Source organism: Pleurodeles waltl, chromosome 9 (assembly GCF_031143425.1).
Source record: "Pleurodeles waltl isolate 20211129_DDA chromosome 9, aPleWal1.hap1.20221129, whole genome shotgun sequence".
NCBI lineage: Eukaryota > Metazoa > Chordata > Amphibia > Caudata > Salamandridae > Pleurodeles > Pleurodeles waltl.
This window is the reverse complement of record NC_090448.1, coordinates 823,401,108-823,422,460: the sequence shown is the minus strand read 5'-3', so window position 1 is coordinate 823,422,460 and position 21,353 is coordinate 823,401,108.

Genomic DNA, 21,353 nt, shown 5'->3' with positions numbered 1-21,353 from the left:
TTGGCACTCACTTCCGTGTACAAACTGACCACAGACCTCTCAGATGGTTGATGCAGATGAGGGGGGAGAACCCAAAAGTGTTAAGGTGGTCCATTTCCCTACAGGGGATGGACTTCACAGTGGAGCACAGACCTGGGACTGCCCATGCCAATGCGGATGGCCTTTCCAGGTTTTTCCACTTAGCTGATGAGGACTACCAGGGTGTAGGTTAGTACCCATCACCTTTCATCTGGGGGTGGGGCAGTGTAGGAAAGTCCTCCTTTTTGCCCTGGTCACTCCCACACTTTTTGGACAGGTACTGGTGGTTACTGACTCTTGGCTGTGCCCTGGGTACTGCTTACCAGTCCCAGGGCCAGTGCTCTGTGAAAAATGGATATGCAAATTAGGCTAATTATAATTGGCTAAGTTAACCTACCTATAAGACCCTAGTATATGGTAGGGCATGTAGGTTTAGGTACCACAGCATAGATAGTGCACCCATAGGTGCACTGCTGAGGTGCCCAGTGTCATTTTAAAGGCAGGCCTGCCTTGCTGGCTGCTTTTAAATTAAAGTTATATGCAAATTCGACTTTGGAATTAAAAGTAGTTCCAAAGTCTCAAACTGCCTTATTTTTACATATAAGTCACCCCTAAGATGTGCCCTATGTGCCCCTAGGGCTGGGTGCCATGTAACTATAAGCAGGGACTTTATAAAAATAGTTTTATAAGCCCTGGTGAGGTAAAAACAGCCACATTCGTTTTTCCCTCATTGTAGTAAAGGGCCTTCATAGGCTAGAATGGGGAGACTTTATTTTAATTTTTAAAGTCTCCTTAAATGATGCATACCAAGAGTTTGGTATCAAATTAATTATTGTAATAAATCCCACAACTTCCAGTTGTTGGATTTAATATAACTTGTTCAGGTAAAGAGTTTTAGACTTTACCTGAAAAGTTGCCAATTTCAGCCCTGCATTGTTTTTGCTGCTGTGCTCTGATTGGCCAGCCTTGAGCAGCTTGACCAAGCTGCCTTGATGAGGTGTGAAGTGGCCTGGCTTCACACAAAGGAATGTGCCTGTGGGAGGGAATCTCCCCTCAGCAGATTGTGAGGCAGGAATGGGGAGGGCTGCCAAACTGGTCTTCAAAGGCAGAGAAGGACATTTGGAGCAACCAGCAACACCCCCACATCCTGCAACCCCAGACAACTAGGTGCCCCCTTGATTAGATTAGGAGAGGGCAGGAGAGGGGTGTGTTTATGATTTTTAGCCACACCAGTGGGTGGGCTCAGCCAGATGTAACCTCCAAAAATCAGATTCAGCCATGATGGATTTTTAGAGAATGTTGCCTCCTGGGATTGATTTTTGCCACACTTCCCAGGAAGTGGTCATCACAGGGGGAAAGACCCTGCACCTGATTGGAGAACCAGGACCCCCCTGCTTTTCACCCAGGAGCAAGGATAAAACTGGCAGACCTGCACCCACACCTCAGATCCCCATCAGATTCCAACAAGGAAGAACTAAAGGAGAAGAAGGACTGCCCTGCTGGACCCCTGGCCTGCACCTGGAACCTGCCCTCAGAAGGACTGCACCAGCTGCACACTTGGGCTTCACCACAAGAAGGACTTTGCCTGGCTTCAACTGGTTCAAGGAGGGACTCCCTGTTTGCTACAGGTGAAAAATTGCTATCCAGAGTCCCCTGCACCAACTCCTGAAGAAAGCGACCAGCTGACCACTGTCCAGTGGCCAAAAAGGAGTTTGCGCTAGGTGCATTCTGGGAGTTGTAGTCCGCACCCCCCAAGGACCATCTCAGAACTTCTGGACCCTTGGGGTGAGCTGTGGACCCCAAAAGAACCTTAAAAGGACATCTGGGAGAAGCCCCAGAAGTTTGGAGAAGTTTGGACAACTTTTGAAAAAAAAGCTCCATAGAGGGACCGACCCGCCGCAGCAACTCTAGCCGGCTTGCCTCAACCGCGACCCGGCCTGATTTGCTGGTTCGTCCCGGTAAAGAAAAATCTCAGAAAAAGAGACTAAGGGGGTCATTCTGACCCTGGGGAGCACCGCCAACAGGCTGGCGGGTCTCCAACGAGCATTCTGACCGCGGCGGTTCAGCCGCGGTCAGAAGCGGAAAGTCAGCGGTCTCCCGCCGACTTTCCGCTGCTCGTTTGAATCCTCCATGGCTGCGGAGCGCGCTCCGCAGCCATGAGGATTCTGACCCCCCCTACCGCCATCCTGTTCATGGCGGGAAAGCCGCCATGAACAGGATGGCGGTAGGGGGGGTCGCGGGGCCCCTGGGGGCCCCCGTGAGAGGGCCCCGCAAGGTATTTCAGTGTCTGCCTTGCAGACACTGAAATACGCGACGGGTGCTACTGCACCCGTCGCACCTTCCCACTCCGCCGGCTCGATTACGAGCCGGCATCCTCGTGGGAAGGGAGTTTTTCCCTGGGCTGGCGGGCGGTCTTTTGGAGACCGCCCGCCAGCCCAGGGAAAAACTCATAATACCCTCCACGGTCTTCTGACCGCGGAGCGGTATTATGGGGGTGGAATTCTGGCGGGCGGCCTCTGCCGCCCGCCAGAATTAGAATCAGCCCCTAAGTCAGAAGGTAAAAAGTTGACCGGGACCTCCCAGCCAGCGTATCCGAGGATGGCTCCATGGACGTCGGATCAAGATCCAGGTTTACCCCGGTCGAAGGATTTTCACCTCGAAAAAACGACTAAGTCCGAAGGTAAAAATCTCCACCGAGGATTCCAGCATCGCGTATCCGGAGAAGGGCTCCAGGAGGTCGGATTGGACTGGCAGGTTCGTCCCGCTGAAGAAAATCTTCGAAAAAAAGACTAGGGGGGTCATTCCAACCCTGGCGGTCGGTGTTAAAGCGGCAGCCAACCCGCCAACAGGCAGGCGGTAATAAAAATGGAATTCTGACCCTGGCGGGAACCGCCAACACAGGCCGCCACTTTAACACTCCGACCGCCACGGCGGGACAAACAAACAGCGCGGCGGTCACCACCAACAGACAGGCGGCAGACAATGTACCACCCACACTATCACGACCCACCAATCCGCCACCTTTTCCGGGGCGGATGCCCCGCCGATAAAAACACGGCGGAAACAGACTACGAACGGGAAAACGCTCACCTATACACACTCCACGAGGAATCTGGACAGCATGGAACCCGAATTAAACATCCTACCAGCCATTGTCTTCCTGCTCCTCTACCAGGAGTACGAACGCCGGAGCAGAAGACAACGGTGAGTACTGCACCTACGACACAGGGGAGGGGGGAGGAGAAAAGGTTACGGGCACACACATACATGACACACCCACCCCCCCCCAAATCCCTACACACCAATGCAGAGCAACAAGTCAGAGTGACACCCCCAAACCCCCGGAATAATGCAAACACAAAATAAAATGTTCCTTAAAATTGAAGTATATTAAAGCATATTTGAACTTAAGTGAAATATGAAATTTATCAAATAAATATATTACAACACGAACAATATATACATAGTCCAAAAGTCCGGCACATATTGGCTACATTCCATTGTTCGTGGGCCAATGTGCATAAACACATGGGCAAAGCCCACACACGAGACCCGATTCCATTGGAGAGAACACTGCTGGGGCATCAGATAATAAAACCACAGGCACCTCAGGGGGAAGGGAAGGGGGGGCACCTCAGCCACATGAGTCCACGACGCCAGATCCACGAGGGGCCTCCATGCCCACTGTACCATCCTGGGGAGTGCAAAGCCACAGTCTCTCAAGTCTCTACAGTGGGTGGATTGCCCATTGTACCATCCTGGGGAGTGCAAAGCCACAGTTTTCCAAGTCTCTACAGTGGGTGGATTGCCCACTGTACCATCCTGGGGATTGCAAAGCCACAGTCTCTCAAGTCTCTACAGTGGGTGGATTGCCCATTGTACCATCCGGGGGAGTGCAAAGCCACAGTCTCTCAAGTCTCTACAGTGGGTGGATTGCCCACTGTACCATCCGGGGGAGTGCAAAGCCACAGTCTCTCAAGTCTCTACAGTGGGTGGATTGCCCATTGCCCATTATACCACTCCTGGGGAGTGCAAAGCCACAGTTTTCCAAGTCTCTACAGTGGGTGGATTGCCCACTGTACCATCCGGGGGAGTGCAAAGCCACAGTCCATCAGGTGGATTACAGACTCCACTGGTTATGGAGGAGGCATGTTGGCCAGAGTGCTTCGTGAAGCCCTGCCCGACACAGATCCGGCCCTGCCAATGGGCCAGCGGAGCAGTTCAGAGACGGCGGTGCCCAGCGGAGCGGTGCTTGACAGGAAGGGCCCAGCGGAGCAGTTCAGAGACGGCGGTGCCCAGCGGAGCGGTGCTTGACAGGAAGGGCCCAGTGGAGCAGTTCAGAGACGGCGGTGCCCAGCGGAGCGGTGCTTGACAGGAAGGGCCCAGCGGAGCAGTTCAGAGACGGCGGTGCCCAGCAGAACGGTGCTTGAGATGAAGGGCCCAGCGGAGCAGTTCATAGACGGCGGTGCCCAGCGGAGCGGTGCTTGAGATGAAGGGCCCAGCGGAGCAGTTCAGAGACAGCAGTGCCCAGCGGAGCGGTGCTTGACAGGAAGGGCCCAGCGGAGCGGTGCTTGAGATGAAGGGCCCAGCGGAGCGGTGCTTCTCACGGCGGGGCCCAGTTCAGCGCTGCTTGTCTTGGCGGGGCCCTGTTCAGCGGTGCTTCTCACGGCGGGGCCCTGTTCAGCGGTGCTTGTTTTGGCGGGGCCCTGTTCAGCGGTGCTTCTCACGGCGGGGCCCAGTTCAGCGGTGCTTGTCACGGCGGGGCCCTGTTCAGCAGTGCTTCTCACGGCGGGCCCTGTTCAGCGGTGCTTGTCACGGCGGGGCCCTGTTCAGCGGTGCTTTGCACGGCGGGGCCCTGTTCAGCGGTGCTTCTCACGGCGGGGCCCTGTTCAGCAGTGCTTGTCTTGGCGGGGCCCTGTTCAGCAGTGCTTCTCACGGCGGGCCCAGTTCAGCGGTGCTTGTCACGGCGGGGCCCAGTTCAGCGGTGCTTCTCACGGCGGGGCCCTGTTCAGCGGTGCTTCTCACGGCGGGGCCCTGTTCAGCGGTGCTTGTCTTGGCGGGGCCCTGTTCAGGGGTGCTTCTCACGGCGGGGCCCTGTTCAGCGGTGCTTCTCACGGCGGGGCCCAGTTCAGCGGTGCTTGTCACGGCGGGGCCCTGTTCAGCGGTGCTTGTCTTGGCGGGGCCCTGTTCAGCGGTGCTTCTCACGGCGGGGCCCTGTTCAGCGGTGCTTCTCACGGCGGGGCTCTGTTCAGCGGTGCTTCTCACGGCGGGGCCCTGTTCAGAGTACTTGTCTTGGCGGGGCCCTGTTCAGCGGTGCTTCTCACAGCGGGGCCCAGTTCAGCGGTGCTTGTCTTGTGTTCCTAGGGAACCAGATCTGGCCAATAATTCCCGCTCAGTCGCCATCCGACCTTTCGCTTGCGGGGCCCTCCTGTGCTGAAGTCCTGGGCCCGTGGGTGTCCTCCGTCACACCCCAAATGGGGCTGGTGGGGCCCTCCTGGACAGCTCGCCTGCTGCCGGACTTGTCCGCCCTGCTGCCCTTGCCCTCCTTGGCAGAAACTCTGGGGCCCTTGCCTCCCTTTGTGGATGGGCCAGGTGACGGTGTAAGGGTGGTGTCCTTGGGGGCAGCCGTCTCAGGCCTGTCGCGCCGGCCCTTCCCTTTTTTGGTTCTTTTCCCAGGGGGTGGGCTGGCTGTCCCCTTGCTGCTGGCCGATGTTCCTGCCCTAGGAGCTGGTGGACTCCAATAGCCCTGAGCGATGGTCTTAGTAGGTGCAGGGCTTGTGGTGGCTGAGGTGCTGATTGGAGTCTTATGAGATGGAGGGGGTGGGTCAGTTGTTGGAAAGAGGTCAAGGATGGAAAGGAAAATCAATTTAGAAAGACAGGGACGGGTAGTTGTAGTGGGTATGGGAGTGGAGGAAGAGGATGTGGTTGTAGGAGAGTGAAGTCTGGTGTCTTTGGGTGCAGGTGCAGGTGCTTGTGCTGGAGGCTGTCGTGAGGTGGATGGCTGTTGGGTGGGTGGCTGCCTGCGTTTGTGTGGTTTGGAAGAGGGGGTGACAGACACACTGGGAGAGGACACAGGGGACGTGTAAATGGCAGTGGGGGTGGTGACTGCACGTGTGCGGACTGTTCTGGTGGGTGTGGTGGTGATGGACGTACTGGCTGATGGTGGTGTGCATGCAGGTGTGAGTGGAGACGTCACAGGGAGGGAGGAGGGAGACGAGGAGGAGGGGGACACAGAGGAGGCAGTGGCTGTTGGCATGTCTGCGTGTGGATGTTGCTTGGGTGAATGCTTGTGTGATCTGTGGTGCTTATGTCTGGATGAGCTGCCCTTGGGTGTTGAGGTGTGTGCAGGCTGGTCTGTAGGTGTGTCTGGGATAGGCAGAGGAACAGGGGAGTGGGACTGGGTTGAGGAAGTTGGAGGGGGGAGGCTAGACACAGGGACAATTGCTGCCGTCAGTGCTGAGGCCAGAGCGTTGAACGATCGCTGATGGGCAGCCTGACCCGAATGAATGCCCTCCAGGTATGCATTGCTCCGATGCACCTCCCTTTCTACCCCCTGGATGGCATTCAAAAGGGTAGACTGCCCAACAATGAGCGTCTGGAGGAGGTCAATGATCTCCACACTGAGGGCAGCAGGGGTAACTGGGGCAGGACCTGAGGTGCCAGGGGCGAAGGAGATGCCCGGCTTCCTGGCCGAGCGGGCATGGGGCGAAAGCTGAGGGGCTGCTGGGAGGGCGGAGCTGGTGTGCTGGGTGGCGGCTGTACCTGTTGTTGCGGTGGGCACGGATGTTGCCGCCACCACAAGGGAGCTCCCTTCCGAGGACGTGTCGGTGTCGCTGACATCTCCACGGGTCCCCGTTGTGGAGCTCCACTCGCCCTCCGTCTCACTGTTGTACTCGGAGTCGGTTGCATGGCCCTCCGAGGCCATGTGAGATGCAGCTCCCTCGTGCGCCAATGCCACTTCTCCTCCGCCTGATGATGCTAATGCACACATGAACAGGAAAACCAAAAAAAAGGGGGGGGAGAAGAAAGAAAGACATGTTGAGTGCATGCATTGGCGGCACCGTTGGCGGAGAGGACAGACACAGAAGCCCCCTGCACTACGCCGCGCACTCGGGTACACTACTCAATTATTTTGACTTGGCCTACAAGTCTATGGACGACAAATGCACACATAGGTGAGCCCGGACCATGGATAGCTGTACTTAGCACCCTACAGAGGTGGGGGGCGGGGGCACAGGGCCATGCCAAACGGAGGGGCCTAGCCTACAGAAACCGCCCTGGCCTAGAGATAGCCACAGCCCTCCTCCCCCACCCAGACACCTCCACTGTGCGCTAATATAGCAGAATGTGCTGATACTCACCCCCATGTGTCTGCTGTGATGTCCTCACGCGCTCATCCAAATCGGGGTAGGCCACCGCCTGGATCCGGGACATCAGGGGGGGCAATTGCCGTGTGGCACCCCTCCTAGGTTGGGAGGCCATCCCCAGCAGAGCCTCAGCGGTCTTTCTGCTCCCGCGGCGGATGTCCTCCCAACTCTTGCGGCAGTGGGTGCCCCGTCTGTTGTGGACCCCCAGGGCCCAGACGTCCTTGGCGATGGCACGCCAAATGTCGATCTTCTGATGGGCGCTGACCTATGTGACATGTACAGGGTGGAAAAAGAAATATCATCACTTTTCTGCATGGTCGATGTGAGTGGCCCCCCCTCCCCAACCTTGCCATGTGGCACATGCTCTCATCTGTCGTGCGTTGCACTCCTCATTCGCTCCCCTCCCCACCATCTTACATCCACCCCACTCAACACAGGCATAGCCCATACTACGTGCTCCCTGTGTACTTACCTGTTGGTCTGGAGGACCATAGAGTAGCGCATACTGGGGGAGGACCCCATCAACAAGTTTCTCCAATTCCTCAGATGTGAAGGCAGGGGCCCTTTCCCCAGTCGCAGCAGCCATTGTATCTTCCAGACCGAGGTCACAGCAGCACTTGCAATATAGGTCCTCTCCTGTGGATGATCAGGTCTCGAGTGATTAAGCAGTTAGAAAATGGCGGTCACGCCCGCGGCGGTGCGTACCGCCGGCGCACATCGTCATTGGCTCCTGAGACCCATAGGGTTCAATGTTAACCAATGCTGCTTTGTGCCGCGGTCTTGAACCGCCTACCGCCACGGTGTGCCATGCCAGCGCATTGACCTCACATCCCATTGTCACACTTTACAGGTCAGGCAGCCGCCATTTCAAGGGCCCACATGGCTTAATTTCTACTGCGTCACACAGGCCTAGGCCTTGCATTGCCACTCATACAAGCCATTCAATGCATAGCGAATTGTGTACTGTGCAAGCTGTGGTTACGTACCTGTGGGTTGCTTGACTCTGTGCTCCATGTTGTCCTTCCTAGGCACCGTCCGCTGGGACTTGCGAGGAGATGGAGGAATCCTCCCGTGTACAGACCGCTGGTGGACCTGTCGACAATGGAAGAAAGACATGTCATACTGACATACAGACTTGACCGAGCCACTATACAGGAACTGTGTGCCCAGCTGGAGCCAGACCTGATGTCCCCCATTCGCCAACCCACAGGGATTCCCCCTCTGGTGCAGGTTCTGTCAGTACTCCATTTTTTGGCAAGTGGATCATTCCAAACAACAGTGGCCATATCATCTGGGATGTCTCAGCCTATGTTTTCTAAGGTTTTGTCCAGAGTGTTGTCTGCCCTGATGAAATACATGCGGAGCTACATTGTTTTCCCTGAGGTGGGCAATTTGGCTACAGTGAAGGGTGATTTCTATGCCCTTGGACATATCCCCAACATCATTGGTGCCATTGATGGGACCCATGTGGCTTTGGTTCCCCCCAGTGGAAGTGAGCAGGTGTACAGGAACAGAAAAAGTTATCATTCGATGAATGTCCAGGTGGTCTGTTTGGCTGACCAGTACATCTCCCATGTAAATGCCAAGTTCCCTGGGTCAGTGCATGACGCGTACATCATGCGAAATAGCAGCATCCCTTATGTGATGGAACAGCTACAGAGACACTGTGTGTGGCTATTAGGTGACTCTGGTTACCCCAACCTGTCGTGGCTACTTACCCCAGTGAGGGATCCCAGGACAAGGGCAGAGGAACGCTACAATGAGGCCCATGGGCGAACTAGGAGGATTATAGAAAGAACCTTCGGCCTCCTGAAGGCCAGGTTTAGGTGCCTGCATATGACAGGTGGATCCCTAATGTACTCACCAAAGAAGGTGTGCCATATCATCGTGGCCTGCTGTATGCTTCACAACCTGGCTTTGCGATGCCAGGTGCCTTTCCTGCAGGAGGATGGTCCAGATGGTGGTGTTGTAGCAGCTGTGGAGCCTGTGGAGAGTGAAGAGGAGGAAGACGACGGGACGACACAGACAACAGGGAAACAGTGATACAACAGTATTTTCAGTAGCACACAGGTACGAATCAACCACGCCATTTTACATTTACTTAAAGTCTCCTGCCTCTCTACTGTCTGAGTTCCCCCCCAGTTCCTGTTAACTGAGTTGTGACTTTCCCTTCCGTTTTCAGAGCTGTGGGCCCCACTGCGTGACCTCTGCTTTGTTTGCCCATGGACTACAGCTGTGTGACAGTGGTATGTTGTCATCACAATGTAACTGAACATCTTTGCACCGTTATGTCTAATACATTTGTTCAAAATACAAGCAGACTCCAGATTTTTTAAGTGCAATAAGTGATTTAATTAAAGTGCTACATTTAGGAACATGATTGTAAAACGGTGATGGGTGATGGTGGAGTAATGTCCATGGCAGAGTCCAGTTCTCAGTCTCACAGGTGCATTGTCCACATGCCTGTGGAAGGATGGAGCAGGGGCAGTTCAAGGTTGGACAGGGTGACAATGTGGGACAGTGGGATGACATCAGGGGGTATCGTTTGCTGGCGGGGGTCTTGGCATCCTACTCTGTCTTCTTGTGAGATCTCAGGTTCCGCTTGCGGGTGGTTCTTCTTCTGCAGGAGGTGGGGTTCTGGTGGCCTGTCGTTGTGTGGGGGCCTCCTGTCCACTAGCGCCGGCAGAGGTGGTAGGCTGTTCCTGGTCCAGGCTAGTGACAGGGGCCCTTTGTGGTGCCACATGGTCCCGCAATGTGGTGACTATCTGGTTAAGGGCCACGACGATGGTCCCCATTGCGGAACTAATGTTCCTCAGTTCCTCTCTGAACCCCATGTACTGTTCCTCCTGCAGTACCTGGATCTCCTGGAACCTGGCCAGTACCGTAGCCATCGTCTCCTGGGAGTGGTGGCATGCTCCCATGATGGAGGAGAGGGCCTCTTGGAGAGTCGGTTCCCTGGGCCTGTCCCCCCCCTGTCGCACAGCAGCCCTCCCAGTTCCCCTGTTTCTCTGGGCCTCTGTCCCCTGGACGGAGTGCCCACTACCACTGCCCCCAGGTCCCTGTTGTTGTTGGGGTGGTGGGTCAACCTGGGTGCCCTGTAGTGGTGGACACACCTCTGATTGATGTGTCCTGGAGACAGAGGCATGGGCCCGCTGGGTGGGAGCTGTGCTGGTGTTCCCAGAGGGGGTTAGGTCAGGTGTAGCCTGTGGCTGTCTGTGGGGAACCGACTGTCCCGAGGTCCCCGATGGGCCGGGCTGGTCATCTGGGTCCAGGGAGACAGAGCTGCTGTTGTCACTGGGGGCCTCTTCTGGGGGTGGGATGGACATCTCTGGACCCTCTGTGGCGGTGTGGTGGCGTTCAGGTCCTGCAGGGGTATAAGAGTATGGTTATTGCTTCTGTGTGTGGCATTTTGTGTAATGGGTGGGTGGCTGTGTACCCCAGTGCTGGCATTCCCTTGTGGGGGCTTTTGTGACGGTGGCTTGTGGGGGTGATGGGTGTGTGCAGTGGGCATGCTTTGGGGATTGGTGTCCATGCTTTGGGGACGCATGCAGGGCTAAATATTGGGATGGGTGGGATGTGATGGTGAGCCATTTGCAAGGAGTTGGTGTGATGGGGGTGGGGGTGAGGGTGGGGGTATGATTTGGCATGCAGGTGGGGTGGGGGGAATGAAGTAGTGGAGATTTGCCTTACCAGAGTCCATTCCTCCGCCTACTCCTGCGAGGCCCTCAGGATGCAGGATGTGCAAGACTTCCTCCTCCCATGCTGTGAATTCTGGGGGAGTAGGTGGGGGTCCACCGCCAGTCCGCTGTACCGCGATGTTTTGCCTTGATACCATGGAATGCACCTTCCCCCGTAGGTCGTTCCACCGCTTCCTGATGTCGTCCCGATTGCGTGGATGCTGTCCCACAGCGTTGACCCTGTCCACTATTCTTTGCCATAGCTCCATCTTCCTGGCAATGGTGGTGTGCTGCACCTGTGCCCCGAAGAGCTGGGGCTCAACACAAACTATTTCCTCCACCATGACCCTGAGTTCTGCGTCAGAGAACCTGGGGTGTCTTTGGGGTGCCATGGGGTGGTGTGGATGAGGTGAGGGGTGGTGTATGTGTTGTAGAGTGTGGTGAGTGTGGTGGTGTATGGTGTTTTGTGCGTGGAAATTGTGTGGGTGATGTTGTGATTTGCCTCTGTGTGATGGTCTACTCTATGCTGTGCTGTCTCTCTCTGTCCATCAGTCGCAATTGTGGTCGTAAGGGTTTGTGGGTGATGTGGGTGTGTGTTTTATATTTAATTGGGTGTGTGGGAGTGGTGTGTGTATGTGTCTCAGGTGTGTATATTTTGATTTGTCCAATGTGGTAGTGTTTTGTAAAGGTGTGTGTATTTTGAGCGCTGCGGTGTGTACCGCCAATGGAATACCGCCGTTGAAAGACCGCTGCGGGGATTTGTGGGTCGGAATGGTATGGGCGTATTTCTGTTGGCGTGACGGTGGTCATCGCCAGTTTCCCGCTGACCTTTGGTATGGCGGACTTTTGTTGGTGTCCGGTTTTTTGCGGTTTGCCAGTTGCGGGTCAGAATGACCGTGGCGGTTTACCGCGACTGCGGCGGTGTTATGGCGGTCTTCTGACTGGCGGTAAGCGCCTTTTACCACCGGCGCACATCGTCATTGGCTCCTGAGACCCATAGGGTTCAATGTTAACCAATGCTGCTTTGTGCCGCGGTCTTGGACCGCCTACCGCCACGGTGTGCCATGCCAGCGCATTGACCTCACATCCCATTGTCACACTTTACAGGTCAGGCAGCCGCCATTTCAAGGGCCCACATGGCTTAATTTCTACTGCGTCACACAGGCCTAGGCCTTGCATTGCCACTCATACAAGCCATTCAATGCATAGCGAATTGTGTACTGTGCAAGCTGTGGTTACGTACCTGTGGGTTGCTTGACTCTGTGCTCCATGTTGTCCTTCCTAGGCACCGTCCGCTGGGACTTGCGAGGAGATGGAGGAATCCTCCCGTGTACAGACCGCTGGTGGACCTGTCGACAATGGAAGAAAGACATGTCATACTGACATACAGACTTGACCGAGCCACTATACAGGAACTGTGTGCCCAGCTGGAGCCAGACCTGATGTCCCCCATTCGCCAACCCACAGGGATTCCCCCTCTGGTGCAGGTTCTGTCAGTACTCCATTTTTTGGCAAGTGGATCATTCCAAACAACAGTGGCCATATCATCTGGGATGTCTCAGCCTATGTTTTCTAAGGTTTTGTCCAGAGTGTTGTCTGCCCTGATGAAATACATGCGGAGCTACATTGTTTTCCCTGAGGTGGGCAATTTGGCTACAGTGAAGGGTGATTTCTATGCCCTTGGACATATCCCCAACATCATTGGTGCCATTGATGGGACCCATGTGGCTTTGGTTCCCCCCAGTGGAAGTGAGCAGGTGTACAGGAACAGAAAAAGTTATCATTCGATGAATGTCCAGGTGGTCTGTTTGGCTGACCAGTACATCTCCCATGTAAATGCCAAGTTCCCTGGGTCAGTGCATGACGCGTACATCATGCGAAATAGCAGCATCCCTTATGTGATGGAACAGCTACAGAGACACTGTGTGTGGCTATTAGGTGACTCTGGTTACCCCAACCTGTCGTGGCTACTTACCCCAGTGAGGGATCCCAGGACAAGGGCAGAGGAACGCTACAATGAGGCCCATGGGCGAACTAGGAGGATTATAGAAAGAACCTTCGGCCTCCTGAAGGCCAGGTTTAGGTGCCTGCATATGACAGGTGGATCCCTAATGTACTCACCAAAGAAGGTGTGCCATATCATCGTGGCCTGCTGTATGCTTCACAACCTGGCTTTGCGATGCCAGGTGCCTTTCCTGCAGGAGGATGGTCCAGATGGTGGTGTTGTAGCAGCTGTGGAGCCTGTGGAGAGTGAAGAGGAGGAAGACGACGGGACGACACAGACAACAGGGAAACAGTGATACAACAGTATTTTCAGTAGCACACAGGTACGAATCAACCACGCCATTTTACATTTACTTAAAGTCTCCTGCCTCTCTACTGTCTGAGTTCCCCCCCAGTTCCTGTTAACTGAGTTGTGACTTTCCCTTCCGTTTTCAGAGCTGTGGGCCCCACTGCGTGACCTCTGCTTTGTTTGCCCATGGACTACAGCTGTGTGACAGTGGTATGTTGTCATCACAATGTAACTGAACATTTTTGCACCGTTATGTCTAATACATTTGTTCAAAATACAAGCAGACTCCAGATTTTTTAAGTGCAATAAGTGATTTAATTAAAGTGCTACATTTAGGAACATGATTGTAAAACGGTGATGGGTGATGGTGGAGTAATGTCCATGGCAGAGTCCAGTTCTCAGTCTCACAGGTGCATTGTCCACATGCCTGTGGAAGGATGGAGCAGGGGCAGTTCAAGGTTGGACAGGGTGACAATGTGGGACAGTGGGATGACATCAGGGGGTATCGTTTGCTGGCGGGGGTCTTGGCATCCTACTCTGTCTTCTTGTGAGATCTCAGGTTCCGCTTGCGGGTGGTTCTTCTTCTGCAGGAGGTGGGGTTCTGGTGGCCTGTCGTTGTGTGGGGGCCTCCTGTCCACTAGCGCCGGCAGAGGTGGTAGGCTGTTCCTGGTCCAGGCTAGTGACAGGGGCCCTTTGTGGTGCCACATGGTCCCGCAATGTGGTGACTATCTGGTTAAGGGCCACGACGATGGTCCCCATTGCGGAACTAATGTTCCTCAGTTCCTCTCTGAACCCCATGTACTGTTCCTCCTGCAGTACCTGGATCTCCTGGAACCTGGCCAGTACCGTAGCCATCGTCTCCTGGGAGTGGTGGCATGCTCCCATGATGGAGGAGAGGGCCTCTTGGAGAGTCGGTTCCCTGGGCCTGTCCCCCCCCTGTCGCACAGCAGCCCTCCCAGTTCCCCTGTTTCTCTGGGCCTCTGTCCCCTGGACGGAGTGCCCACTACCACTGCCCCCAGGTCCCTGTTGTTGTTGGGGTGGTGGGTCAACCTGGGTGCCCTGTAGTGGTGGACACACCTCTGATTGATGTGTCCTGGAGACAGAGGCATGGGCCCGCTGGGTGGGAGCTGTGCTGGTGTTCCCAGAGGGGGTTAGGTCAGGTGTAGCCTGTGGCTGTCTGTGGGGAACCGACTGTCCCGAGGTCCCCGATGGGCCGGGCTGGTCATCTGGGTCCAGGGAGACAGAGCTGCTGTTGTCACTGGGGGCCTCTTCTGGGGGTGGGATGGACATCTCTGGACCCTCTGTGGCGGTGTGGTGGCGTTCAGGTCCTGCAGGGGTATAAGAGTATGGTTATTGCTTCTGTGTGTGGCATTTTGTGTAATGGGTGGGTGGCTGTGTACCCCAGTGCTGGCATTCCCTTGTGGGGGCTTTTGTGACGGTGGCTTGTGGGGGTGATGGGTGTGTGCAGTGGGCATGCTTTGGGGATTGGTGTCCATGCTTTGGGGACGCATGCAGGGCTAAATATTGGGATGGGTGGGATGTGATGGTGAGCCATTTGCAAGGAGTTGGTGTGATGGGGGTGGGGGTGAGGGTGGGGGTATGATTTGGCATGCAGGTGGGGTGGGGGGAATGAAGTAGTGGAGATTTGCCTTACCAGAGTCCATTCCTCCGCCTACTCCTGCGAGGCCCTCAGGATGCAGGATGTGCAAGACTTCCTCCTCCCATGCTGTGAATTCTGGGGGAGTAGGTGGGGGTCCACCGCCAGTCCGCTGTACCGCGATGTTTTGCCTTGATACCATGGAATGCACCTTCCCCCGTAGGTCGTTCCACCGCTTCCTGATGTCGTCCCGATTGCGTGGATGCTGTCCCACAGCGTTGACCCTGTCCACTATTCTTTGCCATAGCTCCATCTTCCTGGCAATGGTGGTGTGCTGCACCTGTGCCCCGAAGAGCTGGGGCTCAACACAAACTATTTCCTCCACCATGACCCTGAGTTCTGCGTCAGAGAACCTGGGGTGTCTTTGGGGTGCCATGGGGTGGTGTGGATGAGGTGAGGGGTGGTGTATGTGTTGTAGAGTGTGGTGAGTGTGGTGGTGTATGGTGTTTTGTGCGTGGAAATTGTGTGGGTGATGTTGTGATTTGCCTCTGTGTGATGGTCTACTCTATGCTGTGCTGTCTCTCTCTGTCCATCAGTCGCAATTGTGGTCGTAAGGGTTTGTGGGTGATGTGGGTGTGTGTTTTATATTTAATTGGGTGTGTGGGAGTGGTGTGTGTATGTGTCTCAGGTGTGTATATTTTGATTTGTCCAATGTGGTAGTGTTTTGTAAAGGTGTGTGTATTTTGAGCGCTGCGGTGTGTACCGCCAATGGAATACCGCCGTTGAAAGACCGCTGCGGGGATTTGTGGGTCGGAATGGTATGGGCGTATTTCTGTTGGCGTGACGGTGGTCATCGCCAGTTTCCCGCTGACCTTTGGTATGGCGGACTTTTGTTGGTGTCCGGTTTTTTGCGGTTTGCCAGTTGCGGGTCAGAATGACCGTGGCGGTTTACCGCGACTGCGGCGGTGTTATGGCGGTCTTCTGACCGGCGGTAAGCGCCTTTTACCACCGAGGTCAGAATGACCCCCTAAGTGTGAAGGTAAACTTTTAACCGAGGCCTCCCGCAGCCTGTAGCCGAGCAGGGCTCCATCGCGGTCGGCCTTAAACTTTGACTTTGCCCCGGTCGAGGTGCAACCAGATGACCCGATTGGCGCTTTTTGTTTCTAGGCGCTAAACAAATAATAATTCTTTAAAAATTCATATCTCCGGTTCCCCTTATCCGATTTTATTCGTTTTGGTGTCATTTTAAAGATAAAAATATATTCTATTTTTATAAATTGGTTTTGGATTTTTAAACTGTTTCCTGTGTTTTATTGAATTACTGTTTTGTGATATTTCAATGCTTTTCACTCTGTCTCCTAAGTTAAGCCTTGACGCTCGTTGCCAAGCTACCAAGGGTTGAGCTGGGGTTAATTTTCTGAGACCTAACTGGACCTTAGTGGAGGTTAGTGGCCTATTGCTAAGTGTAGGTACCTACCTGCCCTTACCAATAACCCATTTTCCAACACAGACTCACACAGCCACTTACACACTCATACAGCAAAACCACTAGTACACCCACTCACATACTCATACAGCCTTTGACACATCACTCAGAGACCCAAACAGCCACTGAGACACCCACTCATACACACACCCACTCTGAGACTCTAAGAACCATTTATACATCCACACAACCACTCATACACCTACTCGAACACCTATACAGCCACTAACATACCCACTCAATGATGCAGAAAAAACACTTGCACAGCCATGCAGGCACTAGACAGGAATTCACACCCCCATAGTAACTTGAACAGCTACTCCCACACCCACACACAGGCAGTGATACCGTTATAGAAATTGCAATAGAATATGTTTGTATGAAATGTGTTGTCTTGCATTGAATGTGTGCTTTTAGTTGGGATCGGCTCCATCGCGGATCCTCTTGCAATATAGAAAACAGATCCCATATTTGGCCTCAGATCCATGGCAAATTCATGGATGTGAGTGAGAAATTTAAGAAAAGAATTTGAAAACAAAAAGAACCAGTGTTTGGGAAAAAAGGTTGGCTCTGAAAAGAGTTTTTTATGTTTATGGTGTGAAAATGATAGTTAGACATAGAACAGGATCTTTTAAGTTGTTGAGAAATACCCTGTTGCCTCCGCCGGAAATGGACTCTGTCTTTTCAATGTATTCCGTCCATGTTGAAGCTTAAGTACTTATGATATATAGTACCCATGTTGTGGTCACGGAGAAATGCAGAAACAGTTGTATTGACTTGTTTCCAGGATTTCTCTATCTGCAGACAAAATTAGGTTGACCACTGCCACTTTTCTATTTAGCAAATGTTGGCGAACACCAAGGCAATATGTGGGAAAAGTGAAATTAATTTAGAAAAGGTATCCTACATTAGGATTTATGGCCCTGCCCCATTAATTGTGCTTAGGTCTTTGCCACCACAGTGCACAATCATGAGGTCTGGATGTTGTCAATTTACAAAACACTCAACCAAAGGCAGAAATTGATGCCACTTTAGGATTCTAGGTCTCTGTCATTGTCATTTTTCTAGCACTCTCTCTCTGACCCCAAACACAGAACTATGGCCCACAGTCCAGACTGTGACCATTTTGGAGATAAGCAGGAGTAGCACACAGAACAAGGCTGCAGCAGAATAAGGTAGTTTTGAAGATGAAAGGAAAGTAAAATAGAGGACCGCAAATAAAATATAAAAGATCATATTTGATTGGATGGTAGATATGTGCACAGAACTAAGTTAGGTAGTGACTTTAAGGAAAAAGTAACTAACTCCGTGATTGGCTTTAGAACACAAAGTTATGTTGATTAGAATATGCCTGATGTACAGTCAACCACACCTGCTACAGTTAATGTGAACCTAGAATGCTATTAAGAGAAAGTCTTCTGAACATTTGACCTAGTGGTAGGTAGAGACTATTGGAATCATGGTTACTATGGAAACAGTGCTAAAAGAATGTGGTGGAGGGGAACAAAAGAAACTGCAGTGTGAAACTGAAAAGCAGGCTAGTGTACAAAAGTGCTCAGTGGGGAGTGTATGTCTTGTAATTGTCAATATTTTACAAATTAAAATACAAATGAAAAGTATTGACAGCAGATTGTTGAATGCTTTTAGGAGCTGTTTGGCGGATCTGCGGATCCACTGCATTCCACACAGGGGGGCCATGCAGAGCTTCAGGTTGGACCCGCAGAGCCACAAAAAAAGCCTACCAAATTGGGCTTCTTAATAGGAAACATGGAAATGGTTAAAAAGAGTGACTATTTAGAAGTGGTACAACAAACATAAAAGATCAAAGGAAGGGTCGCCATTATAGGTATTTTGTACTGAGAGTGGAGAATCATTTCCATATTTCTGACTTGAGATATGCAGTGGAAAACAGTTATTAACAGATATTAAAATGAAAGTTAGACAACCGCAAAGAGATTTTACAAGTATGATAATTAGCTTGTACTATGACAAAGTATATTTAAAAAAGCCTATGAGTGTATTTAAGCTGAAAGAAAATGTGTAGCTTCTAGGCACTACAGTAAACGGAAAAATAGAAGGGAGGTTAGCTGATAACATTAACTAGAAATATAGTGAGCAGCAAGGAGGAAGAGGAATTACTTTACTGAAAATATAGTTGTTTTATTATGCCAGTATGAATGAATGTGTTTGAAACTAGATGTGGGTGCTGACTTACAGTATGTATTTTAATAGTAAGCAAATTGTACCCACTCATGCAGTCATGCAGGTACTTACACACCCAGTTACATACCCACAAAAGCACTTATGTTCCCACCTCTTATATAGCCAGACAGTGACTAACATACTCAGTCACACACCCATAAAAACATCCACACATCCATTTTCTCACCAATACATCCACTTAAATAGTCATTCACATACTCATACAGATACTGTAACACCTACTCAAACAACTATACAGAAATTCATGCGCCCAGCACTCAGTCAGTTGCACACACAATTATTCACACTTACACACCCATACACCGAATTATATACCCAGTCATTCACCCTTACAGCCACTCACATACCTATTTACAAAACAATAGAGCCACTCACACACCCAGTCAGACATGAAAGAGGAACCTACACATCCACTCACACAGTCCTTATGTATGCACTACTAGCAGAGCCACTTGCGCACACAGTTACACACCCAAGCACCCACTAACACAGCCAGTTATCAATTCATACAGCCACTTCCATACTCATTTAGACATCAACACACCCAGTCACATATACAAATACACAGCCAATGACACACCCATAGAGGCACTGACAAATCTACTCAACCACTCATACACCCAGTCACCCACCTATACAGCCACTCATATACCCATTTATACACCCATACTCAGGCTTTTACACAGCCTGATACATAATGACATATTGTATTCACTCACCTGCTTATAGTATGTAATCTATTAGTATGTAATGTAAAGTGAAAATGTATTCTATATTTGCTTTCAACTTGTTTTTAAAGAGGATGATTTACATTGTTGGGAAAGACAAAAAGGAGAAAAAAACAAAAGAAAAAAGTGCAATCGGCTTAAAAAGGGGAAAAAAAAAGGACATGATGGGGAGAATGTGTAAAAAAAAAGAGCTACTGGCAAGAGGACTAAAGAGTTTGTTAAAGCAATATGTAGAAAAATGCAAAATGTGGAAAAAGTTTTAAAAAAAGGGAGTTGAAAATCAACGGACAAAGGAGAAAGAAAAAGTTAGATTGAAAGTGAAGAATCTTACAAGAAAACACCTACTTTGAGAAGGAAGCAGATTTTTTTTATAGAAATATGATTAAGAATGTTTAGAAGTGGGGTAATACAGAATTTGGTTTATAGGAGGAGAAGAGCAGCACTGAAACTTACAAATTATATAGTGGGTGAGTGGTTGCTAAAGCACTTGCCCTTAAGTGCAAATATGTATTTTGATACTAAACAGAATGAGGACACTGGAGAAAACAGCGTTTTCTATAAAGAAAAGAAGCCAAAAAAGTCTTATTGATAAAAGCAATTTTTACAACATTTTCCAAGGAAAATGGAAGCATACGTCTAGTACTGAGGCTTTCTGTAATGAAGGAAGCTACTTACAACATAACTCATCAGTGCTGCAGTTGAAACTACTGGCCCATGTTATGAGGTGAAATAAGATACTCCCATTGCAAAAGAAAAGTTCCTAGAAATGTGGAGGAATCATTAGGTGAAGATATACAAGGAAGGCATAGCAGTGTTATAATTCACCAGGAATCAATTGATTTGATATATTAAGAAATGTTCTTAGCCAATTTCCAGATAGAAGTGTGAAGTAGAAGATTGCAATTTTGCAAATTTTAGATCCATGCAAAGTCAGGAAATATTCTAATCTACAAGGATACTCACTGGTGTGTATTTCCAGGAAAGTGTGCACCAGTTCCTTTCATCATTTTTTAATATTAGCTGTACATAATTTAAAAATGTGAAATTGATGTTGATGACTTTACTGTGTAAAGAGTCCTGCATTGTGTTTAGGAGAAATGAACAAACCACTTCTCTGTGGCAAAAAATACTAGAGATTGAAAATGTTTCTGAAGAAATTCATCTGTGTTTCTTCGGTCCTGAAGTGCAGTCTGGGCAAAATGAGGAGCTGGTATGTTCAGGTGTAAAGCAATAGAATATAGATATTAGAACATCAGACCTAGCAAAGTTTAATGCAGTTTCTACAGAGAAACAAATCTATGTGTGCATTTGTTGTCTGCTGACCCACCACAAAGGCCATATTTGAAATGCTGATGTGTGCTTAATAACGTAAGAAGAAAATCACTAAAAGTGGCCAGAATTTGCAGTTTATTTATTTGTAGAGGAACATTTTGATTTGTTGATTTACCAGATCATGTGCAAGTATCTCTTTAACAAATTTGAAGACAACCGAATGCCTGCCAGAGCAATACACAATAGCTTAGAGATGGTCGAAATTCCACAGGAACATTGATATCTGAATGTTTATGATGGCATGTTCATGCCATCTGTACACCCTTTTTAAGCACTAGTTTGCATGGAACGAAAAGACTGGAAAACTGCTACTCACTGAGCTTCAGAAAGGGCTTAAATATAGAGCTTTGTATTTCCCTTTTGGTTTTAAATGCAATATTGAAACTGGGAGTGTAGAGAGAGATTTGGAAAAAACACTTATTATTCTAGTGGCTAGTCTGCCCACAAAAAAAACAAAAAAATCTGTCAGGAACTAGTGGATGTAAATAAGGTGAAGATAGCTGCATTGTATCTTAAAGATTGTGCACTATAAAGATTTCAAACGTTGTGAAACATGGACATTGCATGGAGGAAGAAATGTCCCCTTTAAGTGGACACTTTGAACAAGTGAATGGAAGTAGATCTGAAGAGAT